This window comes from Sminthopsis crassicaudata, chromosome 2 (genome assembly GCF_048593235.1).
Source record: "Sminthopsis crassicaudata isolate SCR6 chromosome 2, ASM4859323v1, whole genome shotgun sequence".
In the NCBI taxonomy this organism is placed as follows: Eukaryota; Metazoa; Chordata; class Mammalia; order Dasyuromorphia; family Dasyuridae; genus Sminthopsis; species Sminthopsis crassicaudata.
In genome coordinates this window covers 578,600,089-578,614,239 of record NC_133618.1, presented here as the reverse complement: position 1 = coordinate 578,614,239, position 14,151 = coordinate 578,600,089, and the positions used below count along the sequence as shown (strand labels likewise).

Below are 14,151 nucleotides of genomic sequence, written 5' to 3'. Positions count from 1 at the left end.
ATCAAGAAATTCAATGAGAAATTTAAGTGTTTTCTTCTTTGGCACAAATCCTCAATTCAAGAACTAAAAGTAGAATGAAGAGTAAACTAAAGACATTAATCAATATAAAAATTATTATAGATCTAGAGATGCCTCAAAATCTAACAACTCTTTACTAACAGTAAGTATATGCTCAAAGGGAAAAAATTAGTTTTCTACAAGGATAAGAAATATCAAAAAGAAATGAAGCAAGCAATAAAATTTTTGGAGGAAAATTAGAAAGATAATTAGTTTAAAGGAGAAAGTAGTAAGCCTTAAAGGACTCTTTGAAATGAGAAAAGAACAAACAAATCAATAACTCCATGAGATAGTGTTAAATATTAGGGAAAAATCAAAAAAATTTTAAAAACAGAAAATATCAAGTACTAAAAACAATTGACCTGAAAAACATAAATCACTGGACTCTCTGAAAACTATTAAAAAGGGGGGGGGGGGGAAGACTGATCACTATAAAAACTATCTAGTATTAGAGAGCTGTGAAGACAGCAAAATGGAAGCAGATTATTTCCTGAAAGAAACCTGAAGTCCCAGGAATATGATGGCCGGAAATAAAAGTTTCAGTGTCAAAGAAAACAAGATTGCAAGTATCCAGAAAGAAGAATTTCAAATACCAAAGAACTATAATCAGGGTCACACAAGAGTTGACAGCTTCTACTAAAAACCAGAGGTGATCTTGGCATACAATATTCTAATTGGCAAAAGAAATAGACTTACAACCAAGAATAATGCCCTGAAAAAATGAATATATAATTCTACTGACAGAAAAATAAATCCTTAATGGAAGAAGACTTTCAAGAATTTCTAATGCAAAGTCAGAGTTGAATAAAAACTATGAAAAAATGGAAACACAAATCCAGAAGAACCTAGAAAAGTAAATTTATTTGAGCATTGAGAAGAAACTGTATAATAATGTATTAACATTTTAATAGGAGAAAAAATAAGTGTCTCTTCAGAACTTTGATATATTCAAAAATTATCAAAGGTTAAGCAATCTGGCCAGGCTTATATAGTTAGTAAGCGTCTGGGGCTGGATTTTACACTGGTCTTCCTAACTCCAGACCTGGTAATCTATCCACTATCCAGTTGAGTATTAGATATATGTTTTTTAAAATTAAGAACTACTTGAATTAGTAATATTATTGTGATACTACAACTTCTCCTAGTTTTATGAACTTTAATCTAACATTTACATGGCAACAGGTGAAAGTTTAGAAAAAATACTGTAGCAAAATTTCAATTAATCAACAGGTACAGAATTAACTAAATACATTTTAGGGCAAACACTAAGGAGCTGGAGATTATCCAGAGGACAATCAGATGTTAAGAGGACTAATGATTATGTCATCATAGGACTAGCAAAAGAATTAGGTATGTTTATCCTGGGGAAAAAGATTTGGGGGAAGGGGACAGTGATATGAGTGCCATTTAGGCTTGAAGGGCTTGGAAGATTGTCCTTATCCATCAGAGGAATTACATATCTGCTTGGCCCTTGGGGCAGCACTTAGAGCAAAAGATATAAGTTATAAAGAGACAGAATAAACAACTTTTGATATAAGGAAAAACTTTATAATTAATTGAGCAATGCAAAAAGGTACTGGGTTCCTTCTCCTTGAAGGTCTTTCCATTCCAGTTAACCTCATGGATATTGTATGTAATTCTCTGTGTGTACAAACAAAAGTAAAAGTCTCATTGCATTCTAATAGCTAACAACTGCATTGCATTTTTAAGGTTCCAAGATGCTTTACACACAATCTTTATTGATTCTCATGACACATTGTGAAATAAACACTAAAGATATCCTCACTACCAACTTAGAGCTAGACAAATCTGTAAAGATCATCTCTTCCACTTTTTTCATTCTGCAAATGAGGAAACTGAGGCCAGAGAGGTCAGATAACTCCTAATGACGCACGAATAATAAATAATTAGGACCAAAACTCACATCATTCAGGTTCCAAAACCAGAGCTCTCTCACTGACTCCCCCTGAATCCCAACTCTAGCTCTCTCTTACCTCTCTAGCTGCAGGTGGGTCACTTATCTCTCTGAGCTCTAGAATGAAATCCCTAAAATGGTTCCAGGTGATTTCTGCAGTCCCTCCCACTCCTCAGGCAGTGCAATGCTTTTTGTCCAGATTTACAAGATTATCAAGTGAAGAAGACTAGACAGAGCCCTAGTGCCTCCAGTCTTCCAGGACTGTACTCATACCAACAAACTAGAGCTGCCTTTTGCAATTAGTCTGTTTTTTTTTTTTTTTTTTTTTTTTACTTGGCTTAAAAATGTTTTTGAGCAAATCTTTGAATATGTTATTTAAGACCTTAACAGGGGAACTTTTCATATTCAAAATCTCCTCTACTACACAAATCATATAAATATTATCTACCTCATGACCAGAAATGCTAAGTTCTCTATGGATTTTAAAATTATATATACTGTATACACACACATATACATGTAGATGTGTATGTGGAAATATACATGTATGTGTCGATACATATATGTTAAATAGATAAAGAAATGAAATGCTACACACATTTATGTGATGCCTACTATGTGTCAGGCACTATGCTAAACACTTATTTAGCACTTATGTTAAACAAATATCTCATTTGATTGCTAATTCATATTACAAATGGACTCTGTCTTGCAAAGAGTTCCTTTTAATACTTCTTGAAATGCTTTTATAGATTATTTATAGCTAGATTCTCAGAGAAGTGAGAGCACCCAAAGCATAGGAAATAGGACCAGTTCTGATGCTTTGAAAATAGGCGTCTGTAAAAAGGAAAATAGGATTGAAGGGAAAAAAACGAAGATAACAGAAAAAAATACAATAGGAAAACAGGATGAGAATAAGAAAAAAATCTGATATCCATAAACTTGAAAGAGCATGAGTACAGGATTCTGATTGCTGGGGTTGGTTAAGGTTTGAAGAAAAAAATATATAGAATTGGAATGTAAGTGAGAATGTGACAAAACTGTTCTTGGGAAAGACTCTTTTCAAGCTTTATTTAATAAGTCTAAATAATGCATCTTTCATTAGATCCCTCCTCTGATTCATCATCCTAGTATGTGGGCAATTCTGCGTTCCTGAAGACTATATAAGTAAAGCAAACCTTAGCTGGACGACCAAAGTGAAAAGGTTTAGAGGATGGGCCAGACAATGGACTGTCTGTTCTTTGAGGACCAGCACATCTAAATATCACTGGACTTGCTTATTGAGTTTTTCTTATTGCCAGGTTAACTATCAAGTGATATTAAAAAAAAAAAAAAAGTATTTTTTGTTATTTGTCAAAGAAACTCATGAAATAACATACTAAGGCATGAAAGGGCTATCTTCTGCATTAGTAGATTGAATACACACACATGGAGGGAATGACAGATTCTTAAAGAATGAAAGAAGTATGGGTAGCTAGGTGGCACAGTGGATAGAACACCAGCCCTTAAGTCAGAGGATCCGAGTTCAAATTTAACCAAAGTACAATTCATCATTAGCAGAAACAATTCATAATGTAATCTTTCAGGCAAGCACAATTCTCTAATTAGGTCTCCCTCAACATCCATCGTCAAAGTGATTAGGAAAGAGCTACAAAAGAGGAAAGCAAGGGTGAGACAGTTTCATTGCTCCAGAACTATGATAAACAATGACTAAAATCTAACTAAAAGCAAAATGGCCCAGCTTTGTGTAAAATATACTCAGTAATCATGCTCTGACAAACACAAGTATTTGAATACATAAAAGACAAAAGAAAAACTGATTGTAAATGATTGCACAAGAATTTACAGCATTTACAATTTAGTTTTAGGTATATATTAACTTTAATAAAGTAGTAGCAAAATAATCCTATTTGTTTATCTGCACTTTTTTGATCATTTATCTGTGTTTTGTTGCTGTTAGTGATTACAAAGTTGTATCTACTATATCCATGGTCCTTTTGGCTTTACATTCTTACTCTGCATCGTTTCATCTTTTCTTCCCATTTATTTTGTTATTCATATTTATATTTTCTTAATAGGATAGTAAAATGCAATAATAATAATGACACACTGCATTTGCAAACCATGATTTGTTCAACCATCCCTCAAGCCTTAAACACACACATTGTTTCTGGGTTGTTGTTATCCAAATAGTGCTACTATGAAGATTTCTGTGTAGGAAAAGTTTTTTTTTCCCCCTGTCCATGATATTCTTAGGGAACGGTCCTCATAGATACTTCATTGCATCTAGGATATGAGTGAGCTCTTACTATATAGATCAATACAGTTTTCCAAAAAAGACTACAATATATCGTTCTGCTAATTAGGTGAAAGTGTTCCTGTTTTTAGACAACTGCACCAGCATTGAACTTTACTGGTTTCAATCATCTTTGGGAAATGGTATCATTACTACTGATAATTCATCAAATGTGTTACTAGTGCTGAAGTGTTATACCAAGGCAAAGAGGCACTGTGCAGTGAATTCCTTGACAGATAAAGGCCTTCATGGTTTCAAAAGTAGAAAAAGAAAGCAAAATAATCTGGGTGAACAGAAAGAACAGACTTAACAATAGTTACTTTTCAAAAGCAAGAAACCAAGCCATTTATTCCTATCAGTTTACCCAAGTGGAACATCTAATTAAAGACAGGCCCTTTTGGCCCTCTCCCCCAATATCAGGCTTCTAAGCAACCAGCAAGAGATAGGCTCACATTCCCACTCCACTGCAGTTTTTTTTTCTCTCACTTATTTTTCTGTACTTGCTGGCAGAGGAGTTAACCACAAACTAGAAATGGTAAAATTAGTATGAGGCTCTGGTCATATTTTGGGCATGTGAGGAAAAAACTCATGACCAGAAGGAGCAGAGCATGAAGAACTTTCCCATTAGTCTTTCTCTCTTCCAGAATATTTAAAGTTTGGGATCTTGGGTGGGGGAGGCACTGTTTTCTTATGAATTGTGCAGGACATCTCCACTTTGTCTTTTTGGGTGGTCTGGAACACTGTACACACATTGGAATGTTTTCCTAGTAAATGATCAGTGATGGGAAACATAGCTGAGACAAAAGCTGAGATCCTAAGATCTTAGTCAGAGAAGATGGAAACCTATTCATCTTTTCCCAAGAGGCAGGTATCATTTCTACAGAGTTTAGGATTTTTGTTTTGGGAATCAAAGAATCTATTTCCATAATTTCGTCTAAAACTTTAGATTTCAGAGGGATGGAAAATCAGAATCAATGACAATAGTTAAAAATAACAAAATACAAACATATTTTTAAAAAAGAAACATACTTGTATTGCTAAATCTACACACTAATAGATTAATACAATGTGTTTTCTGCAAAAAGAGATTTTAATCTGAGCATCAATAATCAAACTTAACACTTTGTTGATAGTCCAAGTATATTGATTTCAGTATGTCATGAAGAAACAAGTTCTAAAATTTTATAAAAAGGAGGCAATTGTTTTCAGAGATGTTACTAGTATAGCTTTGTAAAGATTCAAGAGGATATTAACTATACTCTAAGCTCAAAGTATTCGTTTAGTGAATAGAAGCTAGTGGGTCCAAAAACTACAGAAGAGACCATATATCTTTTCTCTATTTTACTCAAGTAACATAATTTTTAAGGAAATAAATGGGGTTGTCTGTTTATTTTTCACACAGTCAATTGGTTAATTTTATTTAAACATAGTAGATTCAAATTCTCTATCTCAGTCAAATACTCTATATTCAAAACTTCTGCTTAGCAGTCTATACTTTGGAATGAGAGAGTAGTGCTACTAGGTAGGAGTAATGAGAGTCTAAATATCCAATTATGCAATATTTGGTCATCTCTAGTGAAGAGGAGCAGAAAAGGTAAAGGACTCATGTTACTTTTCAATCACATACTTCCACTCTTCAAGAATCAGTGATTTTGTCACTCGCATATTCTTTCCACCAATATGCAACCCAACCCCTCTACAACTTCAAAGATGGTCTTTTAGCTATTTGAGACAAAAATATTGAATTATTCTGTGACCAACCTGAAGAGGCTCTCTCAATTTGGGGGGAAAGAAAGAAGAAGGGCACAGGTATTTATTGCTTATTCAACAAGTGCATACTCTGTGCCAGACACTGTGCTATACATTTACTCTCTCAGCTGAAAACTTGGCCTCATGTTGTCTGAACATATTGAGGCCATTCGATGAGAGTTCACTCTTTTTCCCTCCTCCTCATCTCACCTCCCCCCAGATGCCTTCTGTCACTTATTCATCCTTCACTTCTGTTTCACATAATAAGGCAAACCCCATTCCTTGCAGCCTGTGCAAATACACAGAAATGGGAAATGAGGTACCATATGTGAGGAACAACAATTTGATTATTTCAGCTGAACTGAAACAGGCATAAAGGGAAGAAGCAGGGACTAGCCCTGAAAAGGCAGGCTCAATTCAGGTTATGAAAGGCTCTCAATGCCAGAAAGGAGTATGTGATTGATCCTAAAGGCAAAAAAGGCACTGGAATTTTTCCAACAGGCCAACAACATGGTCTGACACACAATTTAGGAATAAATCTGGCAACTATGTTGGAGGATGGATGAAAAAGGGAGAGACTTGAGATAGGGAAACCAAGGAGTGATTGATTATTTATATGCAATGAAACAATCTCCACAACTACCTCTAACAAGTTTGGTGCCCAACTAGCAGAAGGACCATTCCAATATTAATTGGAAATAGTTTTCCTGACATTTTGACCCTTCACTTACCTTTTTTCTCAGTGGAGATGGGTGATGCATTGTATCCATATTTTCAAGTGTATAAAAATCAATTATGATTCAGACCAAATCCTCTAAAGTACAAAATAAGAGCCTAACCTTGTAAGATGCTAAATAAAAAGAGGTAATTTATAGGAAAGACCAAATTTTTAAAATTTTTGAAAAGTTTCTTCCAACAGTAACTAAGTCAGTCAGGCACCCCAGAATAATATAGGCCAAATGATCTACAGTCAGAAGACCTGGATTTAAGTCCTGGTTTAGCCACTTATTAATCTAAATTAAAGCAAGTCTCTTTATCTCTGAGAATCAGGTTGTTGTTTTTTTTTCATTTGCAAAATGAAGGCAATAATATTTACACCATGTATCCTTATTGGCTTATTGTGGGAATCAGAAAAGATAATGGGGTATAAAAACACTGTATAACTATGAAGTACTAAGTAACTATAAGTTACTTCTATATGTTTTTTTTTAATAATTCCTAACTTGTATAACTTTTGTGAATAGTTATTGTAGTAAATAAAATTAGTTATGTTTAAAATGTTATTTCCTCTTTATCTCATTGTTAGCATACATTTTATGATGCACATAGGGTAGTACATGTTTACAATCTATAAATAAGAATACAAATTGAGAATGTTAAAAATATTTTATTGTTAGGGGTACACAATCCAAAAAAGTTTGGAGACCATTGCTCACAGGAAAGTAGATTTCAACTAAAAGATAAAAACTTTCTAAAAACTAGAATTATCTGACAATGGAGTCATAGAATTATACAATCTCAGAGCTGGAAGGGACCAAAGAGGTAATCTAACTTTTATTATTTATTCATCCAGAGCAGAGCATAATGGAACAACTACATCTTTCAGGCTGGACATTACATGTTTCTTAATGCTGCCTAGCAGGAGAACTTTGTGGGTCACCCTGTTGCACAAGTGTATCATATTGAAGTCCACTTAGATTTTTTTCCATGGGAACTTTTGCCCAGTTTTGTATCAACTATTCTGAATTTGTGAAGTTGATGTTTGATACCAAAGTATAAAGACATATATTTATTTTTTCAATTTTTATCTTCTTCAATTCAACTGATTGTCCCATAAAGATCTTTTTGAATGCCTTGAGTCAGCCAAAGAATTCACAAGCATACCACTAAAGCTGTCACAGAGAAAGCAATCGACCTCCCTGCTATTTATATCAGGTTGACATACCTTTCAGCAGGACTGACCACTATTTGTTTCTACTTAATCTGACCATTTCTGGATGACCTCTCCTATATCTAATGTCACCTGCTGATCTACCTCATTATTACTTGATACCCAAGAAACTTCTTCTTCAAAGATGGAATGGGCTGCTCTGTAAGGCAGAGCACTTCCCATTACTGGAAGTCTTCAAAGACTACATGATTACCTCTTAAGGACTCTATTAAGGGGAAGTTGATGACTTAGATGACCTCTGATGTCCCTTCTAGTTTTAAGATACATAAAAACAGATACATGGTTTTTAAAGAATATTTAGACTTTGAAAAGTTAACATTCTTATAAACTAGCATGGGAATATTCCTTGCTCTCTATTATCACTTCTGCTACCTTCATCCAAAATTTTTCATGCTATCCAAATTATGGTATCTTTATCTATGGTATCAATCCACAAGTCATTCTCTTTTCTTTTGAAAGGTTCACCACCTTCTTCTACTTCCCAGTTTCTACTCCCCAGTTCCTAGGGGAACTTTCATTCCATTTATAAATTTCCTAATTCTTCAAACTCCTTAAATCCAGTGACCTACTCCTTTGCTCCATTTTCAGTTACACACTATTGATCACATACTTGATTTCACTATTACCTACAAATGTTCCATTTCCCTCTTAGAAGCTGTGATGTTCAATTTGACATGATTTATTTCCATTCCATCTCTCTCTCTCTCACTCTTCTAGACTTCTTCATCTGCCCACACCACAGTACTCTGTCAGACAGTTACACCTGCTTTCACATGACTTTCTTCCTTCTCCAATCTCAACCCAAAGAATTAGCCATTGCATCTCTAGATTGTCCTCTGCTCCTGAATCCCTTGATTCTTCTTCCGTTCCCCATTCTCCCCAACTCTTCTAAACATCATTACTTCTTGTCAAAGGCAGCACCAGTGTTCAGGTTCCAAGGCTCATAAACCTGGTATTATCTTTAATTCTTTACAATGCAATCAAGTATTCCACCATTAGTATCTCTATCTTCTCTTGGAAGGATACAACATCAAACTTGGTGTTGACATTTCTCAAGGTTTTTCAACAATTTTCTATAATAAGGAATCCACTTCTCAGTGCAATATGTAGTAAGATGGAGATTGTAAATTACAGATTTACATAAATTTGGTTTCTGATTTAATGTCATTTTTGTTTGCACCAAAGAGTAGACAGTTCTAACACTTTAGATACATCATGAGCCTACAGAGCAGAAGTTCTTAATCTGGGATCCATAGACTCCTTCTCTCAAATGGTACATGGAGAGAGTTTGAAGAATCTGTGAACTTGGATGGAAAAATATTACATATTTACTTCAATATAAATGGTTTTCTTTGTAATCATATTTATTTTGTGCTTTTAAAAATAGCATTCCAAGAAAGAGTCCATAGTCTTTATTTAGCTGTCAAAGGCTTCCATGACACAAAAAAGACTCAGAATTCTTGTTGTGAGCTAGCATTTAAGAATTCAACAAGCATTTACTAAGCAGCAACTACATGTCAGGTACTATGTTAGAAGCTGAGGATATAAATACAGAGAATGAAATAATCCCTGCTATTAAGTACTTTGAACTCATTCTGAAGAGGCAAAAAAAAAAAAAAAAAAAAGTACATGTGTAAGGACATAATAATTATAAAAGTAATAAAAACAAATAAATACAAGGCATAAAATTAATGGTTTAGAAAGGGGGATTAGGAAGTACTTCATTAAAACCACGGTGGCACTAGAACTGCTTCTGAAAGAAGACAATTATCCTATTGGATAGATATAAGAAGGAAGTGTCCTCCTAGCATGAGGTTTAGCCTGAAATGAACTAAAGAATAGAGAGAAGGCCAGTTCGTCTGAATTGCAGAGTGTAGGAGGGAAAATAATGTCCAATGTGGATGGAAAGATAGGCAAGGGTTAGGTTGTAAAGGGCTTTTCAAACCAAACAGATGAGTTTATATTATATCCCAGATGCAATAGGGAGCCACTGGGGTTTATTGAGTAGAAAAGTGACTTGATTGGATTTGTACCTTAGAAAATTAACTTCAATAACTCTGTGGAGGATGAACTGGAGTAGAGAGAGAACAATTAGGCCGATGAAATAATGTACGTGAAAGATGTTACAAACCCAGTAGTTGGTGGTTGTACAGGTAAAGAGAAAAGAGTCAGGCACAAGAGAGACAGTGGAGATAGAAAGAGCATCATTTGGCAACTGATTAGATGAGGAGGAGAGGAGAGAGCAAGTGTGAGGATCTGAGTATAAGACAAAGGTTACAAACCTGAGCGACTAAATAATAGTGGAGCTTTTGACAAAAATAGGGATGTTTTAAAGAAAAGTAGATTAAAGGGGAGATAATAAATTCTGGTTTGGACATGTTGAGTTTTCAAGTCTCTGGGGCATTCAATTAGAAATCCATAATCAACTTGAAATGTCTAAGTATAGTGGCCCATGATTACCTAAAATGGTGCTTAACTATATATATAGCTGCTATATAAAGGCTCATTTCTCTCCACCACAGTAATTAATGCATTATTCATCGGGAGTCAATTACTTCAGAAAAAGCATGTTTTTATATTATTTATATGTTCATGTATGTGTGTATGTGTATGTATATTATGTTTCTTTCTGGAAGCCTGTTAAAACAAGTGAATAAATAAAAAACTTCAATTCCTAGGACTTCTGTAGATATAGATATCCATGTAGGACTCAACTTTCCTGGAAACCTTAGCTATAGTATGACATAATTACAATGCAAAATAAAAATTATGCACTTTTTTTCTACCACATCTCTGAATGATAATTATTGGCTAATTTGAAATGTTTAATGTCACAAGGGAGACAAGTTCACAATCATCTAAATTGAAGGGAAAAGGGAAACAAGAGGAGAAAATTCAAGGGAAGAAAGTGTATTTTCATGTTTTAGCTACTTTACATTTGCAGCATTTCACATTAGTGATGAAAAAATAAATATTATTGAAACATAGTTTTCCTTCTATAAAGGTGTGTGCCATCACCTATAGCAGAAATCAAATAACTGTATGTACTACCTTCTCTGCCTTATTTTCTATTGCTCTCTCCCATGTAAATTTCTCTATAAAGCTGATGCCAAGAACATACAAACTGTTCCCAAATTTCTCCCTTTTCTGTGATCACCTGCATCTGATTGCATGGTATAGCTTGACTTTTCATCCTTTGTTACACCTACTCTCCTTTCCTGGCTGCCTTGGAAATGGCAGAGAGGCACGCCTTTCAGAAATCCTGTAGGATTTAGGTCAGGGGGATGCTTTTGGTGCTACCATGGGACAAGAACTGAAACAGGCATGTGAAGGCCATCTTCACTTGGAATCAAAGGAGCTACAGGGGCTGGTCAGCTAGTTCAATCCCAACCCAATAGGGTGAATTTCTTTATTAATAAACTCATCTAATCTCTGTTGGAATATCTCCAATAACAAGAGTACTCACTGTTCCATTGTAATAAAAGCTGGTCATTGAATTTTAAGACAGTTCTAAACAGTAGGAAATTTATTCTTAAACAAAATAGAACTCCTTCTCTCGGTAATTCTCACCAGGTGGTCACAAAGCTGAAGGAAACAATTTTGGTAACACCCAGGGATAATTTTGGAAGTTACTTGAAAAAGAAAATGACACCAAAGGCTTAGAGAAGAAATATGGATATTGTCACTATCCCAAAAAGTAATCAAGCAAAAATAAAAAACTACCAACTAATAAGCCTACTTTCCCATCACTAAAAATTCTTTAGAATAATGTACATCAGGGCAGCTAGTTGGTGTAGTGGCTAGAGTACCAGCTCTGAAGTCAGAAGGACCTGAGTTCAAATGTGACTTCAGACACTTTATACTTCCTGTCTGTGTGACCCTGGGTGAGTCACTTAACCCCAAATGCCTCAGAAAAAAAAAATACACATATATCAGGGGCATCCATAGTGAAAACAGACTTGCAAATAATATTTTGGAGCAGATTACATCTTCATAATCACACATTTAACTGGCTGGTGCAGAAAATACAAGATTCCACTGTGCCTCTTGTTTTTGACTAAAACAGTTTAATTCAATAACAAAAAAGAAATGCCAAATTTAAAGCTTTTGTCTGTCATAAAAGAAATAATAATTTCAACTACATGAAATTTAAAAAGCTCCTTCAGGAATGAAATTAATTCAATTAACAAAAGAATGTAGAGTCAAAGAGGAATCAAATCTTTTGCATCATGTCTCTGATAAGGAACTAATATGTAAGGTAACTCCCAGAAAGCACAAGATTAAAAGTCATTCCCCAGTAGAAAAGGGACAAAAAGATAATAACAATTCTCAAAAGAAGAACAGAAAACTATTAAAGGTCATTTTAAAAAAATGCTCCAAATAATTAATAAGAATGCAAATTCAAAACAAGTCTGAGATTTCATCTTAGACCCACCAAATTGACAAAGATAAACAAAAGAAAGATAAATGGGTTTATGATTTGCATTGAGGTAAGAAATGCCCACAATAATGAGATCACAATTAGTGAAGTACCAAAGATCATAATTTTGCCTCCTTGGGTGCTTAGCAGTACTTCATCAATTCAATAATTTTTTTGCCCCCAAAACTTCAAATTAAACACGATTTTCATTTGCTTCCTCAATCAGTTTCTTTATTCAAAGTTCTTAAATATTAAGGATCTTTTAAATGTTTCTATATATACAAGACATGTGAAAAATCCCTGAAACTGCTACCCCCAACAAACTTTTAGCAAATCTCAGACCTTTGTCCAAAATCAAATCAAATTTCCTACTAGTTATTTCTTGCCATAAAAAGGTAATTGCAACAGGGATACATGGTATAACTTTGTCAGTCTTGGGGTTTTAAAGAATACAGACAAGCCTCACAAATAAGTTCATCTAAGTACAGAGATTACTGAATGAAATGTAAACCATCTGGACATATTCATATATAAAAGATACAGGGAGCTCAGTGCACTTCTATCTCCCTGCTACTCCAGGGGCCCCATCTTTATGTGACCCAAGGAAATAAATAAAGCTCCCAGGAGATCAGGCTCTATCCAGACCTAGGGTAATCAAACCATGTTATCTTTAAATACCACAATCATTAAGAAGTCAGATAAGGCTAAACCATAAGGAATTTGATTAAGGAGATGCATTCTTGGATATTTGTTAGTCACTATCTGCTTATCCTACCAATTTCCTCTTCTGCCCCCAATCCCTAAAATGCCATGCCCCCAGGGATCAGGACTATGACCTAACCAGATTATATTCAAGAGAATATAGTATTCTATAAACTTAGTTGAATACCTAACTCACAAAAGGTCTTCAAAACCTTTGATATTCACTAGTAATTTTCTTAGGCAATTTTTTTGGAATTTATATAAACTTTCTATGAGAAAATTATACAATTTCTAGGATCAAAATATATTCCACTAGCCACATCATTCACTACAAGGAAAAATATGTAATTTTGTTCAATGACAATTGAGAAACTACAATCCTGAAGTTGTTCTGGTTGCCACCTCAAGAAGTGGCATTCCTTATAAGAGGAAGACATGAGTTCAATCTGCTTCAGAACCTTAGCAGCTGTGGAATTTAGGCTAATTTCTCTTAGTTTCAATTTCCTCATTAATAAAAGAGGGGCAGTAATAACATGTACCTCTCAAAGTTGTTAGAACCAAATGAGATGATGATGATCCAAATGATGATCATCATCATTATAAAAAGCATTGTTCCTCCCTTATCTATAAACACCAATTAAAGAACAAATTTAGCCAATATTTCATTAAACAACTTCTATAGAGAGAGCATTGTGCTAGGCATTTGTGAAGATAGGAAGTTTAGATAAAATGGAATCCTTAACTTCATGGAGCTTATAGGCTTTTGGTGGGTAGGATTGAAAAGTAAAAAATATACAGAAGTAATAATAATATGATCATCACATACATGATAAATGCATTAGAAAAATACAAAAAAGAGAGAGAAATAATTACCAGGAAGGAATAGGAATCACAGGGAACAATCTAGCCATCTGAAAGAGGCTTTAAAGGGTGTACAAGAATTCAAGAGGGGGAGGGGAACATCCCAAAATTACAATAATAATTTATATGTATATGGTGTGAAAAAAGCTTTCTGCAAATTTTAAAGCAGCATCTAAACATTAGTTACTCTTATTGGATAT

General features: G+C 34.4%; 1 protein-coding gene across 5 annotated transcripts in view; it reads right to left on the bottom strand.

Annotated features, from left to right (window-relative positions):
- Positions 1-14,151, bottom strand: part of CNNM2 (cyclin and CBS domain divalent metal cation transport mediator 2) — a 147,364-nt gene that overhangs the window by 52,344 nt on the left and 80,869 nt on the right. The window lies entirely within an intron of this gene.